The following is a 19,921-nucleotide window of genomic DNA, read 5'->3' on the forward strand; positions in this document are numbered from 1 at the left end:
CACATTTGCCCCAGAATACAAGCCCTGCAGCTGGCTGCAAACTCCTGGCGGAATGACTTATTAGGAAAGTCCTACCCGTGTGCATTGCTCAGGTTGCAGGCACTCCTGGCTCTCGTGTGTGATTTTGCAACCTGCGTTGATTTCGCTGGTCTGCAGTAACAAGAAACCCCGCTGCCAGGGCATTTGTGTTCTATGGCAGGCTTGATTCAGAGAGAACATCTTTTCCTCACAGGCTTTAAGCTTCTCCGTGTTTTGTAGCTGAGCATCTTTGAGTGAGACCAGGACAAAGCGCAGAGAGCAGCAGCCAGGTTGGAATCGTCCTAGTCCTGGACCGTGGGTGGTGGACATTATCCTTGTCCTGTCTTCGTCTTTCTCATTCTCTTACTCTTAAGTCAAATGAGAGAGACTTGGTGCAGGCCGAAAGTAAGAATTACCTTCTAGGCGGGAAGACTAAGGGTGGCTTGTCTCAGAAATGCCGGATGAGTTCCAGTCCAGTTTAGTAGAAATTATAAGTCTAGGGATCCCAAAGAGCTCAGATTGTGTTTTCTGAACTCTTCTGGCCTCCTGATGTGCTTGCCTCTTGGACTATTTTCTTTGTTACTACTCCCTCCCTAGCTTTCTATTTCTCTCTGCCTGTTTGCTTCTGTCTCCTGACTATTTCTCTCTCATTGGCCTTATTCTGCCTTCCTTTCTCCACTCTCTTTCTCCCTAGGCCTCACTCCTTTGGCTCTCTGACTTTGGTTATTCCTGGTGAAGAATAGTAGGGAAATGTGGCTCTCAAGGGGGGGCGAGAGGAAGCATTTCCCTTGTTTGAGGAAGGATCATAGGCACATCTGCAATCCCAGCACTTGGGAGGCAGAGGCAGGCGGATTTCTGTGAGTTAGAGGTCAGCCTGGTCTGCAAGAGCCCAGGACAGGCTCCAAAGCTACAGAGAAACCCAGTCTCGAAAAACCAAAGTAAATAAATAAATTTAAAAAAAAAGGGGGGGGGGAAAGAGCCATAGATCTCTTCTTTGGGCTTGTCTGGGGCCAGTGTGACTTGGAAACATATCCTAGGGTGGAAGGCTGAACAGGCTTAATGCACTCCAATATGCTTAGAATCCTTCTGCCTAGGTAAAGGTGTGGCCACAAATCCACATGGAGCATTCAGAGGAGGACTCTAGGCTTCACTGTGCAAGTTGGGATCCTGTGGTCGCCCTTGCATCTCTTGAGGGCAGCCTGGGGAGTAGGGGAGCAGGAGGGTTTAAAACTGAAAGCTCGCTTAGACGCATTCCTTTGTTCTACACAAGAATAAACTGGATCTCACAGTCCAAGAGTTACTTGCAGACTCAAGCAGCAGCCCGGAGGAGGATCTGAACCCAGGTCTGAACATTTGCTCTTTCTTCCCTCCCTTCCGGACCCAGGGTTTCATGGAAAGGGAGAGGGGAAAACGCTGAAGAATAGCAACGCCTGGGTCCTCTTGGGTCTGGCCTTTCCAGACCTGAGCTACTGCATGGTTTGGGATTCAAAAGACCATTAAGGGAGCCAGGGAAGGGCTGGTCTGGTACTTGTCCAGGTCATGAGGCCCTGAGCTCAGACCCCGGGATGCCACTTTTGAATTCTCACAGGAGAAGAAGAGGCAGGAGGAGAGGTTCAAGGTCATTGGTCATTTCCGTTACACAACAACTTAGAAGTCAGCCCGGGATACACAAGCTCTGTCTCAGAAAGCAAGCAACAAACAAAAGGAATACCTCTCTGTACAGGGTAAATGCGGCTCAGAGGCAAGCCCTGGCCCTGGACACACAAGGCTTTGATTCTAATCCCAAGCATTCAACAGTGATGCGACTTGGTGCGCCTCTGAAACCAAGCCTTTAGACTTAACCAGGCCCAGGTTCCTTTATATTCCCAGCTTCACTTCCCATCATTCCCGCCTTTGCTAGAAGACCTAAAGTCCTCTGGCATCTGTGGGTGTGGGCTTTGTGTTCTGTCATGGTTGGTAAGGCATGGATACTTACTTCTCCAAACAGCTTTGGAAATACTTTTGACAGACAGAGAGACTGAAACTTTAGTTTTAAGTATATTTTAAATTTTACATAGTTTATAGTTTATTTTCATCCCTTCCACTCAGGGCAAAGGAACTGAGCATATTGGTAGGAATGCAAACTTTGGACTCTGATGTTCTTTGGCTTAAATTAAAAAACAAACCAATATCTGCATTTTTCAGACTCTACCCATGAGAATTAGGAAAACATCTTTGAGGGAGAAAAAAGGGGGCCAAGCAGATCTGCGTAAGGGAAGGCGTCCAGTTCTTCACCACCCATGGAGAGGGGAGAAAGAGACTCCAGGAGGTAAAGGCTACAAGAAGCCACGGGTGGTACCAGCTCTGCTTCCTTCCGTGTGCTGCGTGTGGAAGGTGGGGTAGACAGTAGATAAAAGAAGATGTAAGGCCTTCCTACACATATAATTTCATTCTCTGCATCCAGGACACTGGGCTTGAGTCCTGCTCTCTGGGTTTGAAACTGTCAGAATACCCTAGCAAACTGCACCGGGAAACCTCTAACTGGTGGGAACAGAAACCAGCCCTCTCTTAACGAGGCTCCAACAAGGGCCAGGAGAGGCTCCAGTGTGCAGTGGCTGATGTTTCGCAGGGTCTCATGCACCTCCTGTGCAGAGTTCCACCAAGGGTCTCACACACAATAGCCAAGCAGGAGATAGCTGGGCCGTGCATAGTACAATGCCTGTGATCTCCCTAGGTGTTTGTGGCCGAGAAGAAAAGAGGAGAAACTGCTTGGGAGGAGATGAAGTACAATGATTCAGATTCTCTATTCTTAGATCTCACCTCTGTCTCTATCTCCCTCTGTGTGTCATCTGTCGGTCTGTCTGTCTCTCATTCTGTGTGTGTACGTGTTCACGTTTGTGCTCTGTGCCTACTAGTGCACATCCATGTGTGTGCACACGTACCAGGAAGCTAGAGGTAAACATTGGCTCTTCCTCCATCACCCCCCCCCCCTTATTTGTTTTGAAACAGTCTCCTATTGGATCTGGAGCTTAGCGATTCAGCTGGACTGTCTAACCAGGGAGCCCAGGGATCCTCCTGTCTTCACCTTTCTGCACGAGGATTTTAGGTGTGTGCTACCATAAATGCTAGGGATGGGAGTCAGGTCCTTGTGCTTGCATAGCAAACTCTTGATGGGCTGGACCATCTCGCCAGCACTGACAGTCATAGTTTGTAAACCTGGTACCTTTTGTCCAAGGATAGTGACAGAATGCCCAGTCTGGATATCACGTGCTCTCCTAGAACATAAAGGGAGTTTGGGCTCAGCCACTTCTATGGTGTGACCTTGGGCTGTCATCTAAATCCTCTGTGCCCACCTCATCCATTTCTTCACTTACAGAATGGAGACATTCCTCATCACTTGGAAAGATGCTGCTGCCTCCATTTTGGGTGCTATGAGGACTGAGTGTCTCCATAGGAAACTCAGAGTACGGGCCAGCTCAGAGATGGAGACACAAGAGGAAGAAGAAGGACCCAGACAGTCAAAGTTCATGCAGGTGGGAGGGGACTCCTGTTCAGAGAGGGGAGCAGCCGTGCCAGCTGGCTTATTGATGGGAGTTTAGTCAAGACCTCCGATTCCTTGTGACATTGAAGGTTATTATGAGAGTGTATTTGTGAATGCACAAGGGGAGCAGTACAGGGGTAGGATGAGGGGGGGTGAGGAGGAAAGACATACATCCCAGCCTGTTTCCAAATCTGGGTAGATTTCTCATTAGGATAGCATTCAGCTTGTCTTGCGAGCAGGTCTAAGAAAGGAAGGCTTCATCTCTGGGCCTGTTTAGAAGTGCACGGTAGCAGATGAGCTCCCTTGAATTCCGTGGCTGCTCCACTCCCAGTCCAGCACGAGCTATCTTTGCTACCCTATCTCTCCCAGAAGCCTTTAGCAATCGCTAACAATCCTATTTACTCTGTGTACCAGACAAACACAGTTACCGCTCCCATCTCACTATTTTTATCTAATATTGAAATTTCTCTCCCTAAGAGCAGCCCGGAATACATTATGGTATCTGCTGAATAAATGATGTGCGTAATACGCTGTGCAGAGATGGTATTTATGAAGCCGAAATGAAGGAATCACTCAGCTCTCCTTTGAAAGGAAATTCAATTGGATACGTTTTCAAGAAAGCAAAGACATGCTTTCTTTGAAATCTCCATGCAAACTTTTAGAATCAAGGCTGGCTTCTTCCTCCCCGTTGGTGACACAGACTGTCCTGGCCTGCCACTCTCAGCGTGTTAGCTCTGCCTAGCTTCAGGTTGTCACCCAGTTCCAGGGGGAGGTATGCCCTTGCAGGAGCACCACTGTTTCCCTTTTAAGTATAATGACATGTCAAATAATTTTATGATATTTGAGACATTACACATCCATTTCTCCAAACGTCTTAGAGAGAGAGAGAGATGGATAGAGAGCACCCCCATTTTGCCCAGGCAACACTTAGCAACAGGCTACCCTTTCCCTGGTGGTTTTACCAGGCATGTGGTGTACAGCATAGTCCTCCAATAACCAGATTTTGCTTTTGTGCTTGGTTCAGGGTACTCTAGATGGTTCTAGTAGTGATGTCACTCAAATTGCTCAATGCGACCTGTTATAAATTGCCACCCTCTCCCACGGCACACTAGGGAAACTGAGGGAGGGACAAGGAGAAGACAGGGTCCTCAAAGTCCCACAAGGAACGACGTGGAGATCAGAGCAGGCCTGTTATGTCTGAGAGCAAGCTTGGAGATGAGCCTTGTGTCAGGCTTCCTCCAGGGTTTGGGACCCTCACGCTTCTGAGTCCAGAAATAAGATGGAGCTGTCTTTCTTTTTCCGCAGTTAAACTTAAAAGTGGAGTCCACGGCGGAATGAACTTGTTCTCTCTTCAATCCTCGCCCCACACTTAGCCTCCGTGCCCCATCTTCCCTCACAAATAGAAAACAGGGATGTGGTTAGAACAGAAACAACAAAAGAAAAAGTCCCCGGGGACTCTATTAGAACTGACTCCTTCCCTGACTGAGGAAGGGAGATTTGAAGATATTCCAAAAGGCCAGTCAGTTTCTGAGGACCACTGAGCTCTCTGAGGGATGAAGCCCAGGACTGGGAATTCCTCTCCCCTTCTCAAAATGGTCTTCCCATTGTGGCAACAGGGTGCTTCTGGGTGAGTCTCCAACAGGTCAAGAGAAGGTGGCTTAACCAACAGTAGTGAGCACCACACCCCTCTGCTGGGTTTGCCTCAACCAACAGTAATGAGCTTGACACCCCTATGCTGGGTGTGCCTCAACCAATAGTAGGGAGCTAACACCCACCTGCTGGGTGTGTCTCAACCAATAGTAGTGAGCTTCACACCCCACCTGCTGGGTGTGTGTCAACCAATAGTAGTGAGCTTGACATCCCACCTGCTGGGTGTGTCTCAATCAATAGTAGTGAGCTTCACACCCCACCTGCTGGGTGTGTCTCAACCAATAGTAGTGAGCTTCACATCCCTCTGCTGGGTGTGCCTCAACCAACAGTAGTGAGCTCACACCCCTCTGCTGGGTGTGTCTCAACCAATAGTAGTGAGCTCACACTCCTGTGCTGGGTGTGTCTCAACCAACAGTAGTGAGCTCACACCCCTCTGCTGGGTGTGTCTCAACCAACAGTAGTGAGCTCACACCCCTCTGCTGAGTGCCCCTGAACTCCAGTTCCAGCTCAGAGCAGAAGCCCAGTGGCAAGGAGAGAAAATATGTTTTGTATTCAACATCTTGGAGCCTGCTGAACAACACATACCCAGACAGCCTCATCCAAAACAAGAGTTCTTCAGACAGGTACAGAGGAACAGGTGCAAAGGAAAGTCATACGCTTTCTAGAAAATTCTGGTTTCAACTGTACAGGTTTTTCTTTTCCATCAGAATTTGCTGACATATCGGCAGGACTAATGCACAGGAGAAAGCTGACCCTTTTATTAGTCCAAAGAGCTTGAGAATTGAGAAGAAATGTAATGATTTACAGTCTGGGCTTCATGATCCTGGTAACAAACATTTTAGATTGGTGATTGGCAAACTGTGCGCCATCTGAGTCCATTCCACAGGTAAGAACTCATTCCAGGTGTAGACAGCCTTGTTTTTAGATGTGTCGCTGACCACTGTCTATACCCCTAAGGGCAGGAACAGATATTGAAGTAGAGACTGCATAGTCTACAAAGAAGAAATTACCCACAGTCTGGCCCTTTCCAGAGATGTGGTCTATGAGAGAATAATTCTGTGGTCTCCTTTTTCCTTAAAAGAAGCTGAAGACTTCAATATTAACTAGACAGTGAGCCCCCCCTCTTCGTAAGGGTATAAAGGACTGTGTTCTTTGGCATGATGACTACAGAAATATTTCTAGAAGCATAAGTAGGGTGAATTGAGTTTCTTCTTTGCTGAAGTTACATAGGACGGGACACATATGCAAATATGTTCTTCTTGTCGCCTCTATGTTAGAGACTTCTGGAGACCAGAGAGAGGGTTTCTGAGCTGGTCAATGAACTTGTCCACTGAATGTCGAGTGAAGACACAGCAGTAGAAGAGCATCAGCATTGGAGGTCCCCTAGACTTTCCCAGGGCACAGGGCTTGCCACCAATCTTCTGGCCCCGTATTTACTATAAATTTTGATTTAGCTGTACACTCGTCAATATATTTTTCTTTTGTTGCAGATTGTTTTCCAGTGAACTGAATATTAAAAACATATTACAGAAAGAGACAGCCTGCCCTGCTGATTGTTTCTTTGCAAAATGGGTGTGATGATGAGCGAATGCTTGCATTTACATAAACAATCAGTTGACGGGCCCTTGCTGAATGTGAACATTCATGTTTGATGGCATCCTTATTGCTGCTATCAATAACAATATTGGACTCGTTGGTAATAAACATCATAGGCACTGTGTTAGGCAAGTGGGCAATTGACAGGGGGAGTGGGAGGTGGTCATCGCTGGGATGAGTAAGGTGTGCCCTGGACATAGACTAAGAGAGTACTTGCTTTATTTCAGACTGCAGTCAGAGTCCTTGCCAAGGACTGGTTGGCAAATATTGTAGAGGTTTTGGATTTACAAGAGGTTGACACAGATACCGGAGATCTTTCAAGGCAGAAGAATTATTTCCTTTGCCCCAGATGACTGTGGCGAAGGGTGGGAGGTGCAGGGCCCTGCTTCCCATGAACTCATGGCCTGTGGAGGTGATGACATTTGCAGGCATGGTGACAGCACCATGGGACTGGATTAGAGGACAGGAAGTGAGGACATGCTGAGACACTGGGATCGGAGTTTAGTGCTTGTCATAATTTCATTTCCGATGCTGTAACAAACTGTCCCATGACAAAACAACTTAAGGGAAAAGAGTTTATTTGGAATATGATTCCAGGGCATAGTCCATGATTACAAGAAGCCAAGGCAGGAACTCAAGTAGCTAGCCACATTACATCATGCCAAAGTGGAGAGAGATGAACTTGTCCTGCTCTTGCTGGTTGGTTCCTGCCGAGAGAGCTTTCTCTACTCTTTTATGATTCAAGATCAGCTCATGAAATAGTGCCAACCGCATTCAAGGTGGGTCTTCCCACCTTATTAACAATCAGGATATCCCTCTACAGACTTAACCACAGGCCAGTCTGATCTAGATAATTCCTGGGCTGATGAGCCCTTTTCTGGCACTTCTAGGTTGCAGTAAGCTACCATTTGAAACCAATCATTGCCTCACTTTATGGCGTTGCTGTCTCCTGTCTTTTGGTGCTGATTTTTAAATTTCTGTTTTGAGTTTCAGATTTTCTTGCGTAGAAACAGCTAGGAATCTATGAACTCATTGACCTCCATTGGTAAGGTATTGAATTTGGATCTATGCCATTCTTACCTGTGATGAGAGTAGGACCAAGGCAGCATGAGCCAGCATCCCAAAGGCACAGTCATCTCCTCCTCCTCCTTTTACTACCCACTGGATTTTAAATACAATGACTAATTCTTGGAGAATTTTGTATACTGCATTTTGATCCTATCCACTCCATTCTCCCAACTCCTCCCAGATCCCCCTCTTTATTCCACACCCACCCAACTTTGTGTCCTCATTTCTTCAAGTTCATTGAGCACAGTCAGTGCAACCTAAGTACCCGTGGGTGAGTAGCCGTTCTCTGAAGCAGAGTTGACCTTGCAGATGTCATCCATTTGCAGAAACTTGCTTCTCCCCTGACAGAGGCCCCCAGCGATCAAAGCACAAAAAGCCAGGAGACTGCAAGATGTTCAGCCTTGCGTGGGACAGCGACGTCACACCCCTTCCTCTCAAGCTCGGCTCAGGGAATCATTGTAGAAAAAGGACAAAAGGCTGTGAGAGCCAGAGGTCGTGGGTGACTGCAACACCCAGCCTTTTCCAGTCACCACAGGGCATTTACCTGGACTCATAGCTGTGATGGAACGCATGTTCAGACCAGACAAAATCCCAGCATAGGACTGGGAGGTGGTCATGTCTTTTACTTTTAAATATGAATCCTGAAGAAAAGCGCAACTTCTTAAATGCTGGAACCTTTTATCTTCTAAATAAATCTAGACCACAAGCTAACACCCAGAGCAAAGAAAAATTGCACCCTACAAAGATCATGAAAAGAGTCAGTACGGTCTGTGGAGGCCACAGAGCAGACAGGAAAGGGTTAAACTGAACTGGGCACTTACCACTTAGAATCCAGGTGTTCCTAAGAAAGGTATCCTACCCCACTGGGATTCAGTTTTGTCATTTGTAGAACACATGAGAATTCCCTGCTAGGAGGTTAATGACCCCAAGGTTGGTGACCCTGCAGCATGCCCAGGCTATCCCTGCAGGACTGGGGCACAGGAGTTCTGTCACTGTCTACTGGTGTTGGATGAGAATGACAGCCACACCACACAGTGTAGCAAATCAACAGTCGGGATCCATTTTGTACCGTGCACACCCACGTCCACAGATAATTAAAGCGCAAATGGTGGTAGCAGTCTAGGTGTGGCAAAGGGTCGTGCCTTAGTTCTTAAGTGTCATTGAGACTATTGAGGAACCATTTCTGCTCCGTAACTTTGGCTCCATGTTCCTTGTGTCACCTAGGTCTTTGTCATCTCTTGGGAACAATGGGTCTCAGTCAGTCTCAACAGCTGAATGTGCACGTGAGCATGTGTGACTTCAGTTACTTTCCCTGCAAGAACAAGTCCTGCTAGAACCTGGATTTGGGGGTGATTTACTCTTTGTTGCTTTGGATACCGTGGTGAAGAACTTAACAATGATATTTAATTTTGAATGCCAGCTTGACTAGGTGGAGATGTCTCAATGCTCAAATATTATTCCAGCTATTTTAGGGAAAGCAGGTCTTTTGTTGATGTTGTTGTTGATTTGTTTTTTTTTTTTTTTTTTTTTGGTGAAGTTAACACCTAGACTGGTGGGTTTGTAAATACTGCTTGCAATGCGGGTGACCTTTGTCTGAAAAGTTGACAGGGATAGAAGAAGACGGGTCTCTTAGGAAGAAGGACTTCTGCAGTCATGGGCCTTCAGTTTTGTCTCTCCAGGACATGGCAGTTGAATTTGCTCCATCCATGGTGGCAAGCATGCTATTCCCCCAAGATGTTTACTTCTTCCTCATCCCAGGAGCAGGCTACTGGGGACAAAGCTATACAATCCCGTCTCTCCACCACACCAGGTTCAGAATGTTTTCTCTGACAATTAGGGCGGCCAAGAAAAGGGAGAGTGGGCAGGAAGGCAAAAGCTGGCCTTGATTTCTTGTTCTTCCTTCAAATCAAACTTTATCCCTTTGGATGTGGTCACAAGAATTGGTCAAATACTTTGCAGCTTAGTGAGTGAAAGACAAGCAAATGATGGAGAACAGTTCTAAAGTGTCTGATTGGAGGGACCCTTTTTATCTGCCCTTCCAAAGCCTGGGGGAGTCCGCCAGCCAGAGGTCAGCTGCACAGCAGCTGCCACTAGTGTGTTGAAAGTTGTAGTTTTGTTTTTTGCTATTGTTTTTAATTTTCTTAATCTTTGAGAAGTTAGTTTACAGTTTATTAACTTGGATTCCTGGAAATGACTCCCACGGGCTGTTTGGCTGCCATAAGGCCTCAGCACAGTAAGCTCATAAGACCAATCTCCAAGTTACAGACACATTAGTGGCTGCCATTGAAGCAGCAGGAGGGCCCGCCGACTGTCTTTGTGTCTCTCTCTGCAATGAGGATCAAGTTTTTGTATTTTCTCCACAGACAGCCGGAACCTGGCTTTTCTGTTCTTTTCCCAATAAAACAAATGGTTATTTTCTGTAATGGTGATAACTCCACACCACCTAAGGGCTTAAAAACACATTAACCATTACTATCCTCCCTGCTCACACCAGAGAACAAAGATCTGAAACAGAAGATCGTTCCTCAGCTGAAGGAAGGGAAGTTGGAGGTTAGCTGGTCTCCTCAAGGTCAGGGTCGAACACAGAACTCCAAGCCTGAGCTGTGATAGGTTGACCACATGGTAACGTGTTCCTACCTAAGACAGACAGACAGCAGATGCAGAGGACCAACGAGTGTCCCATGGTGACTATGTGGCTTCCTTCCTGAGCCATCCTCCTCTATGAGGCCAAAGCCAGTGTGCTATGCTGCTTGTAGCAGAATATACCCCATAATCTAGGCATTTGAACACTTGTTCTCAGTAGGTGGAGCTGTTTGGGGAAGTCTGGGAAGTGTGGCTTTGCTGAAGGATTCTACCTTAGAAAATAAAAAGTTTCAAATTTGAAGATATGAGCTCTCTGCTTGACGTTCCTTCTGCCATTGCTGCCACTTGCTGCTCCGTGTCCTGCTGTAAGGCTTCTTACCCTCTGGAACCTCAAGTTCAAACAAAACCTTTTCCTCTAGCTTGATTCAGGCCATGGTGTTTTACCATAGCAATAGAAAAGTAAATAAACACACCAGCTATGTCCAAATCTTGATAATGGAAGACCTATCTCTATCATCTTTGGATGTCAGAATCTAATCGCCCATGGGGCACTGTGACAGAGCAATGGCCCCTCCTCTCCTACCTAGAACCTTGGCTCTCTTCCTGATGAGCACTGACTGCGCAATCTCATCATGATTGCTGCCTCTCTCTGCTTCCTGTTCCCCAATCTGGAAGGGACAGAATGTTACTCAAATCGAAGAGCAGTTGTGACCGGTCACTAGGGCCAATGATAAGAACACACACAGAGCACAGAACATGAGTCAGGCACATGCTCTAGATGTTCTCAACCTGTGGGTCATGACTCCTTGGGGTTAAATGATGGTTTCACAGGGGCTGCATATCAGGCACCCTGAATATCAGATACTTATATTATGACTCATAAGAGCAGCAACATCACAGTTATGAAGGATGCCTCCAGGTTTCTGCCCTGTTTGAGTTCCTGTCCTGGTTTCCTTTGATTATGACCTGTGATATGGATGCACAAGCCGAATAAACTTCTTGCTTCCTAAGTGACTTTGGTCATGGTGTTTCATCACAGCGATCGTGACATTAACTAATGCGTAGTGTTTGCTATTAGCTGTGACTTCAGAAAACCTGGAAGTCCTGAAATGACCCTCATTTGGGGTCATCTCTTTGTGTTATTTGGTTCTTGGTTTGAAACACGGTCTCATACAGCCCAGGATGGCTTTGAAACTTGATACATAGCTGAGGGTGACCTTGAACTCTGATCTTCCCACCTCTAATACTGGGGAAACAGGTGTCCACGGCCATACCTGGTTTATGTGCTGCTAATGCTCAAATTGAGGGTCTGGTGCACACAAGCCAGCACTCCACCAGCTAGGTGCGCCCACCAGGTCTTGGTCACCTTTTCTTGAGCCTCTCCCAGGTCACAGTGTCCTCTGCCTCCCACAGACATTCCTTGTCAGGCAGCCGCAAGGTTACAGGGGTGAGGTTCCTATCAGGATCACAGCTACCACTTCACAAGCACCCACCTAGGCCGCACCCTTCAGGGAAGCCACAGAGCTGCCTGACCATCTTGCTAGGGAAGAGCCACTCAAGTCATTAAAATGCGATTGCCGTTCTCCTATTTGTTCTGACAACTCGCCGATATCACCATGTGATTGACATGTTAAGGGCCATTTGAATATCATATAAATTTTGCATTTGCTTATGTTCAATTTCCTCCATGAGAAACACAGTAAAAATAGAAGATAGTGTCTGCTTGACAGGGCCATGTCTCAGGGCTCATCTTGTCCTCCAGTTCCAGGTCACCTTCCTCCTTCCATCCCTGACAGTGTCTCAGCGACTCTGGCCCTCCCCGAGCAAGCTTCAGGCCTGTCTCTTGGGAAACTGACAAATATCCGGTAAGGTTTTTCCCTCTGCAGTTCCCACTATTTTACATGCACAAAACTGTTACCTTCCTTGGGCAGCATCACTTTTTTAAAAGGCCAAATGATGGAGCTTCTAAATAGCACACTCAGCCTAACGCCCTCAGATTCTTTCTCTGGGCTTATATGTTGTTGTTGTTTTCAGAGCAGGTGATATTCAGGGACAGACATGTCACACAAAGAGCTCCCTGCAGAGCTGGCATGTCTCTTCAGTCCGTCAATGGTGTTGGGAGTACTTGTGACTGAGGAGCATGGTCACATCCTTTTGAAAAGCACAGATCCCGGACCAGGCCTGGCTAGAACTGGAAGCTCAGCAATGAATACCCCATCCCAGTCCCTGGTGTCTGAGAGCTTATGGACCACAGCACTAGCAATCTCCGGGTCTCCTTGGAGGGAGAATAGCTTGGTAAACAAAATGTGCATCTTCTGGCCTAGCTAATGTAGCCATTGAAAGAGGAAAATGGGACAAAATCGTGTATGGTGGGTTACCTGGGACGCCGTCTATGCCAGGTGTTTACACACACATTAAATCTACAGCCCTACAAGGTAGGCTTTATGGCTGTCTGCCTTGGGAAATGCAGCAGGAAGGATTTTCCCTCACTCACGAACCCAGATCTGTGCTTTGCTATGAATTCTTCTGCCTTTTCCACTGCATCAATATTTCCTTTGGTTGGTCTAATGCTTTGCTTTTTCAAGTTTTATGTATGTGTGTGCTTACATACATATGCGTATATTTGTAAATGTACGCAGGTATATATTGTTTATTTCTATGTATGTGTCTGACTGGGTGTTGAGTGTGTCACATATGTGCTGGTACACCCGGGGAAGCCAGAAGAGGGCATCAGAGCCCCTGTAGCTGGAGTTACAGGCAGTTGGAACTGCACACACAGTTGCAAGCTGGATGCTCGGAAGTGAACTTGGGTCCTCTCCAAGTACACTATGCCTTTAATCCCTGAGCATCTCTCCAATCCAGTTCTAAGGCTTACAAAGTTTCAGAGAAAGTGAGTTCTTCATTTGGGGATTCTTCGCATGGAGTCTCCAGAGAAGGTGGACTTGGAATACAAACTGAAAGTGGGTAAGATTTGTCTGGCCAACAAAGATGAAAGAGAGAAACTCCTGCATAGATTATTGGCAAATACCACCTTCAACCTAATGTAGAACTAGCAATGTTTATGTGACTCAAACAATCAAACAATCCCACGGTAGGGGATTTTGTTAAATTGCTCTAAAATTCAAGACTGATTTCACAACTGTCTCTCAAGAGTTCTGGAGAGGTCCTGCGAGACTAGCAATGACCATACTGTGGACCCAAAGTCACCAGATACCAACATGGAGACAAAACGCTGGAGGTGCTGCCAGGGACACAGAACAAACAGGGCATTTATCCTGCCTTCATGGCTCATATTCATCATGGTTGACAGCCAGGTAATTCAATTATCTCTGGCCTTGGAAGTCGTGTCCTGTGGTTCTTTTGCCTTCTCCTATCTGCGCCATTCTGTCAGACCCGAGGGTGATGGCCCTGGGCTGGCTGGGGGGGAAGGTGAGCTCTGGGGTGTACACAGAGTCCTTGTTATTTACTCTTCGGGTGATGACAGTGATCTAGTGGTCCAGAAGGCATCGTCCCTCCGAGTCCCCAGTAAGGACGACATGATTCATGTTTATGGCATCACATTCTATACAAACTCTGTTGGTGGGGAGGAAAAAGAAGGCTCGCTGGACATGGAGCACGACTGCTGTGGAATGTTGTGTGTCTTTCTTTTGCCCTTAATATGCTGGGGCCATAAAATGTGTGCTGTGCAAGATGGCAAGCATCTTATACTCTCAGAATTTCAGTAAGGGTGGAATTTGCCTCCAAAAAAGAATGTCAGAGGATACTACTGATCTTTTCGCAAATACTGTCCTTTGTCAAAATCTCCAAATCTCTACAATATTTCCTCTTGAGATAATATAACTTTGCTCTGGCCTAGGCTGAAACAGAGAGGAAAGGGAAAACCACCTATCAGACACAGCCAGGGATGTCCTGTTGCCTAGGGAGGAGATAAATTAAAGGCCCCCATCTTATCTGTATTTTAACTCAAATCTTACTTTTGGTTCCTGGCAGTGCAATTGAAGTCTTTCTAAGCCCCACACCATTCCAATAGGTGGACATAACAAAACAATCATTAATGGGCATATCACACAGAGAGAAATGGACTTAGGAGATGCTAATAGAATGTGACTTGGACTTCAGAACTTGAGGTTAGAATTTCGCATATTTCTCTCATGCTCTGAGACTTTCTTACCCTTTGGAGTTACCTTTTCAAGCATATATTGGTTGTTATTCTTGGCATTGTGATGAAATGCTTATTAATAATCAGCTTTGGGAGGGGAGGTCTATTTCAGCTCCCAGTATGAGGATACAGTCTCTCCTGGGGGAGTGCATTGAGTCAAAGTGGATGGCAGCTGCAGCTGAAAGGGGTGCGGCTGCTTGTTCACATGGAGGCACAGCATGAGATGGAGATGGAGCATTAAGAGGGTTGGGTTAGATACCCCAAGACTCACCCTCCAAGGAATTAGTTCCTTGGCTAGGCCTATCCCCAAAGTTTCCACAACTTCCTAAAACAGTCCCACCAGCTGGGACCAAGCATTCAAACATACAAGTAAGTGAAGTTATTGCGCCTCTTACCCATAACACTGTATACACACATAAGCTTATGGCTATACTAGAGTACATTGTATACCCACATAAGCTTATGGCTGTACTAGAGTACATTGTATACACACATAAGCTTATGGCTATACTAGAGTACATTGTATACCCACATAAGCTTATGGCTGTACTAGAGTACATTGTATACACACATAAGCTTATGGCTATACTAGAGTACATTGTATACCCACATAAGCTTATGGCTATATTAGAGTGGCAAAAAATGTTCTCATTCTAACTACAGAAGCCCACATAACTACACAATTCCAACTTAGTTCAAAAAATCAAAGTCTCTTTCGAGACCCTCCCTGTAAGTCTTATTTGTGAGATTAAAACCCAAGTCCCCAAGTCAACACATACTTCCAATGTACAGTACAGGGTAGCCAATCCCATCCATAAAGAGAGGAGGAGACAACAAAGCAAGACCAAAAGCCAGTAGGGGAAACTCAGCAAACCCTGCAGCTCACTGTCTGGCATGCAGGGCTCATGATGGCTTCATCTGGACTCCAGGGAGCCCAAGTAACCTCATCCTTCAACACTGTTGTTTATATCCTACGAGTCCTCTCTCTTAGCCCAACTCCACTCAGTGACTGAGGCTGTTCTGGGCAGGTATCCCACGTTTTAGATGCCTCTAAGACCCTGTAGTATCCCCTGAAACATAATCTTCTAGATTCAACTTCAAAAATAGCCTCTCCTGGAACTCTATAAGGGACCACCTGGAGAATCTGGTGATTTTAGCATCAGTGAAAGAAGGCCACAGCTACAGGGCACTAGGGTGTGTTAGCAATTATCAAGGAAAACAGGTGAAACACATAGATTGTTGTCTTTCTTGTCCCTCTCTCTGGGCTGCCACCAGAAGGTGTTACCCACATTTAGGGTAGAACCACCTTACTTCAAATAAGCCAGTCAAGAAAGTCTCTCACGTGAGTACCCAGTATTTTTTTTTTGAAATCAGACCCAGTCACATGGACAACCAAGATAAGGCATCAAACAGTCCACATAGAGACGGCTCCTAGAGGGAGGGGTAGAACAGTAAGCAAGGGAATGGTATTCATGGCATTGGTTGAGCCATTGCCCTAATCAATACATGACTTCATAGCTTTCCAACTCATTCTTTCATTAATAAATTCAGGCAGCGATTATTTCTACTGCTTTTTTGTAAATGGAGAAACTAAGCTAATAGCGGGAGGGGGTCTCCAGCTGAGGAACACTGGGTCAGGGGTTGAGGCTGTGAACTGTTGTGTAGCCTGGAACTCTGGGGTGGATGAGTGTAAGCTCAGAGTAAGCCTTCAGCACTTGGTAGCTGCATGCATGAGCTTCTTAAACACTCTGATCCTGTTTTCTCACTGGGAAATAAGACAATAATTGCTCCCACTTCAGAAGATGAGATGGAGGAGTTCGAGAATTTCTGGTCCCTATGAAGCACCCAATAAATTCTGCGTAGTCCCTTCTTTTAACTATAAATTATCGCTTCTCTTTTCAAATCTGGTCAAATGTGGAGTCATGTGGTGTCTCTGATTCTTCTGCGGTTGTTCTCTGCATCGGAACTAGGCAATGAGGTCATGCTCACCCCATCCATTAACATAAAGCCCAGGATTATATAAACAGCCTTGAAACATCCCGAGGATTTGCAGGCTGCCCCTGGAACTATCCCAGGAGTGCTCCTGTCACCCAGCCTCCATTGGACTGGAATCATAAGCAACATTCAGTACCTGCTTGCCAATGGGCTCTAAGGGACCTAGAGGGGGAAGCTCATCTGACCTCTGCCTTGGAGGGGGATGTGGGACAACATGGTAATCAACCATCAGTGCCCTGGTGGGCAACCAGCCCCTCAGGTGGCTTTCACATGAGAAAGCATCTATCCACAGAATCAGCTCAGCTAATCCCCGCCTCTAAGTGAATTCCTCCCTTTTAAGTATCTCTGCCTCTTTCTGTCTCTCACCATCTCCTTCATCTCTCTGTCTCTATCCCCCCCCACAGGATCTCTAGCCCAAATTTGCCTTGAAGTACCTATGTATCCAAAGATAGATTTAAACATCTAATTCTCCTGCCTCCATCTCTTGATCAGGGATTATATGTGTGAATTAACTCACACCATAGCCCCATTTATGCAGTTGCCGGGGCTTGAACCCAGGACTTGGTGCATGTTGGGGTTTTCAGGATTTTCAAATTAGGTGCTACTCCAGTTTGCTCCCCTCAGAAAAGTTCCTTTCTCTAATAATTATAATACAGTGAAGCCCAAAATTTTCTTTATCTAGTTGTAGTGGTTTGAATGAGAAATGTCTTCCATAGTCTTGGGCTTACATTATTTGTCACTCTGTGGAGAGAGCTGCTTTCTGTCTGTGTGGTGGCTTCTTTACAATTTTGAACCAGGGTCTAGTTTAAATTCTAGCATCTCTCCTTGCTGGCCCTGTGACTTTGGGTAAATATATTTGGAATGGTAGTCCTCAGTTTCCTCATCAGTATGATGGGTACACATCTCATTCTTGCATTATGTGGCCACATGAAAACAAAACGCAGAAATATGAGTAATACTCACAGGTGTGTGTTGTGTGTGGATCCTGCCATTATATCTTGCCACCAGGTCAGGGCTGACTCTGTTGCTGTTTGTTCCATTGTGGTGTAGATCTGTATAAATGCATGGAGGAAAACAATGATGTCCTGCATCGGCTTTATGTCCCTTTCTCCATCAGTCCCACCACCAACATGGGAACCAGATGGGTGAGCATTAGGGTGTGTCTGGGGGATGCTACCACTACAGCATGGAAACCTAACCACAGTCACACGGGTAAGGGAGACTTGTTCCATTCTTAGGTCTGGTTCCGTATGGTATAACACTAACCTCCCAGGATGGTACCATTTATTAAAGTCTTCAGCAAGAGTTCTTACACACCAGATGTAGTAGTCCCTGCTCTCAGCCCCAAGAAGACAGAGATAAAAATATTTATTCAGTGAATGAACTGGAAAGCTACTCTCCTTGTGGGGCGAGGTCCAGAAGGCAGTTCACAAACCTGCAGGGGGCATGGGCTCTTCCTGAAATCTTGGCCACATTTTCTTCACTTCTGTGTTTAATTGACCTGATATAGACCCTCTGTAAACTCTGCTCTTCATTTTAAAAACTTTGTAGAAGGAGCTGCAGGCTGCTTCCTGCTGCCCAGCTCCCGCATGGCTAGCTTAGCCCGAAAATAATAACACACAAATTGTATTCTTTTAAACACTGCGTGGCCCATTAGTTCTATCCTCTTGTTGGCTAATTCTCACATCTTGATTAGCCCATTTTTAATAATCTCTGTAGCCCCACAAGGTGTAGCTTACCAGGAAAGATCTTAACCTGCGTCTGTGTCAGGTGGGAGAATCATGGCGACTGACTGACTCGGCTTCTTTCTCCCAGCATTCTGTTCTCTCTACTCCGCCTACCTATTTTTTTTGTCCTATTAAAGGGCCAAGGCGGTTTCTTTATTAACCAATGAAATCAATACAAACAGAAGACTCCCACATCAAAACTTCTTTTATCAACTCTTTGGGAATTTTGTAATCATACAATTGGGTCATATTTACCTCCTCCCCCACTCCTCTCAGCTTCATGGCCCCCTCCCTGTCTACTCAACTCTGTGTCCCATTGATTTTTTCTTTCACCCATCAAACGCAGTATGTCCTACTGATATGTGCTTGGAAGTGTGGTCTTCCGCTGGAGCATGGTCGACTTACAGGGGCTACACTCTTCACACTGAACTAACCTGTCCTCTCCCGACAGCTCACAATGGGTAGTAATTTCCAGTTAGTGGTGGGACTTCGCCCCCACATCCCTTCCCCTTGCTAAGATTCAGTCTGGCTGGAGCATGTGCAGGTCTTGTGCTGTCGTCACAACTACTGTGAAGTCATGCATGCAACTGCCTTGCTGTGTCCGAAGGACCGTAAAATTATTGTTTTTAAGTTAACGTAAGAAGTCATGAGTTTCATTATAGCATTTTCAGGCATATGTGTCACTATACTTTGCTGTCATTTCTTCCATTGCCGAGCTCCACTCCTCACCCCTTGTTGGTCTCCTTCCCTGCACAAACAGTCCCTCTGGCTTTACTGCCTCACCTACCGTGGTGGTTTCTCTTAGCCCTGCCCTTGCCCTTCGTACCTCTTTCGTCTCTCTCTTCTCTTCCTTTCACTTCTATGTTTACACATGCATTATAGTAATATAAATTTGAATCAGATTCCACAGATGAGAAAGAATGTTCAATATTTGTCTAAGTTTGCTCTGAAGATGGCAGCCACCTCACATGTTGGCATGGTGTTCTAGACCTTGCCTGAATTGCCACAGCCTTCCCTGAGCTTTCTTTGGTTCTGCAAGAATAGGAGACTCAACTCTACTCCCCTCCCCACCAATCATGTAGTCCTAAGATAATGGTTAGTAGAGGGAGACAGCCATTAGGAGCTGAGCAGGTTTTGAGTCTTTGTGAAGAAGATTAATGCTTCTACAGAAGAGACCCAGGCAGTTTGATTGTTTGTGTGCCATTCAGGGACACCACAAGAAATAGTCATCTTTGAATTAGGAGTAGTCCTCAGGAGACAGTGGATTTGAAAACTCTTTGATTCTGGAATTCCAGAAAGCTAGACCTGTAAGAAATATGTTTAGAGTCTGTGCTGATCCATCTTCCTTGCCCAATTGTTGGGATTTAGAATTTCCCTGGGAACACCTCTAGTGTGCCTATGAAGGTGTTTCCGGAAAGGGGTGACTAAATAGAGGGTGATCTACCCTGAATGTGAGTGGTGCCTTCTCCTAGGCTAGGGAATCAGACTGAATGAGAAGGGAGAAGGGAACGGAGCACAAGCGGTCATCGCTCTCTACTTCCTGACTGTGCTCACCATGTGACCAGCTGCATCCCGCTCCTGTCACTGTGTCTTCCCCTTGTGATG

Source organism: Alexandromys fortis, unplaced genomic scaffold (genome assembly GCF_014885135.2).
Source record: "Alexandromys fortis isolate MF-2015 unplaced genomic scaffold, M_Fortis_MF-2015_v1.1 scaffold_91, whole genome shotgun sequence".
In the NCBI taxonomy this organism is placed as follows: Eukaryota; Metazoa; Chordata; class Mammalia; order Rodentia; family Cricetidae; genus Alexandromys; species Alexandromys fortis.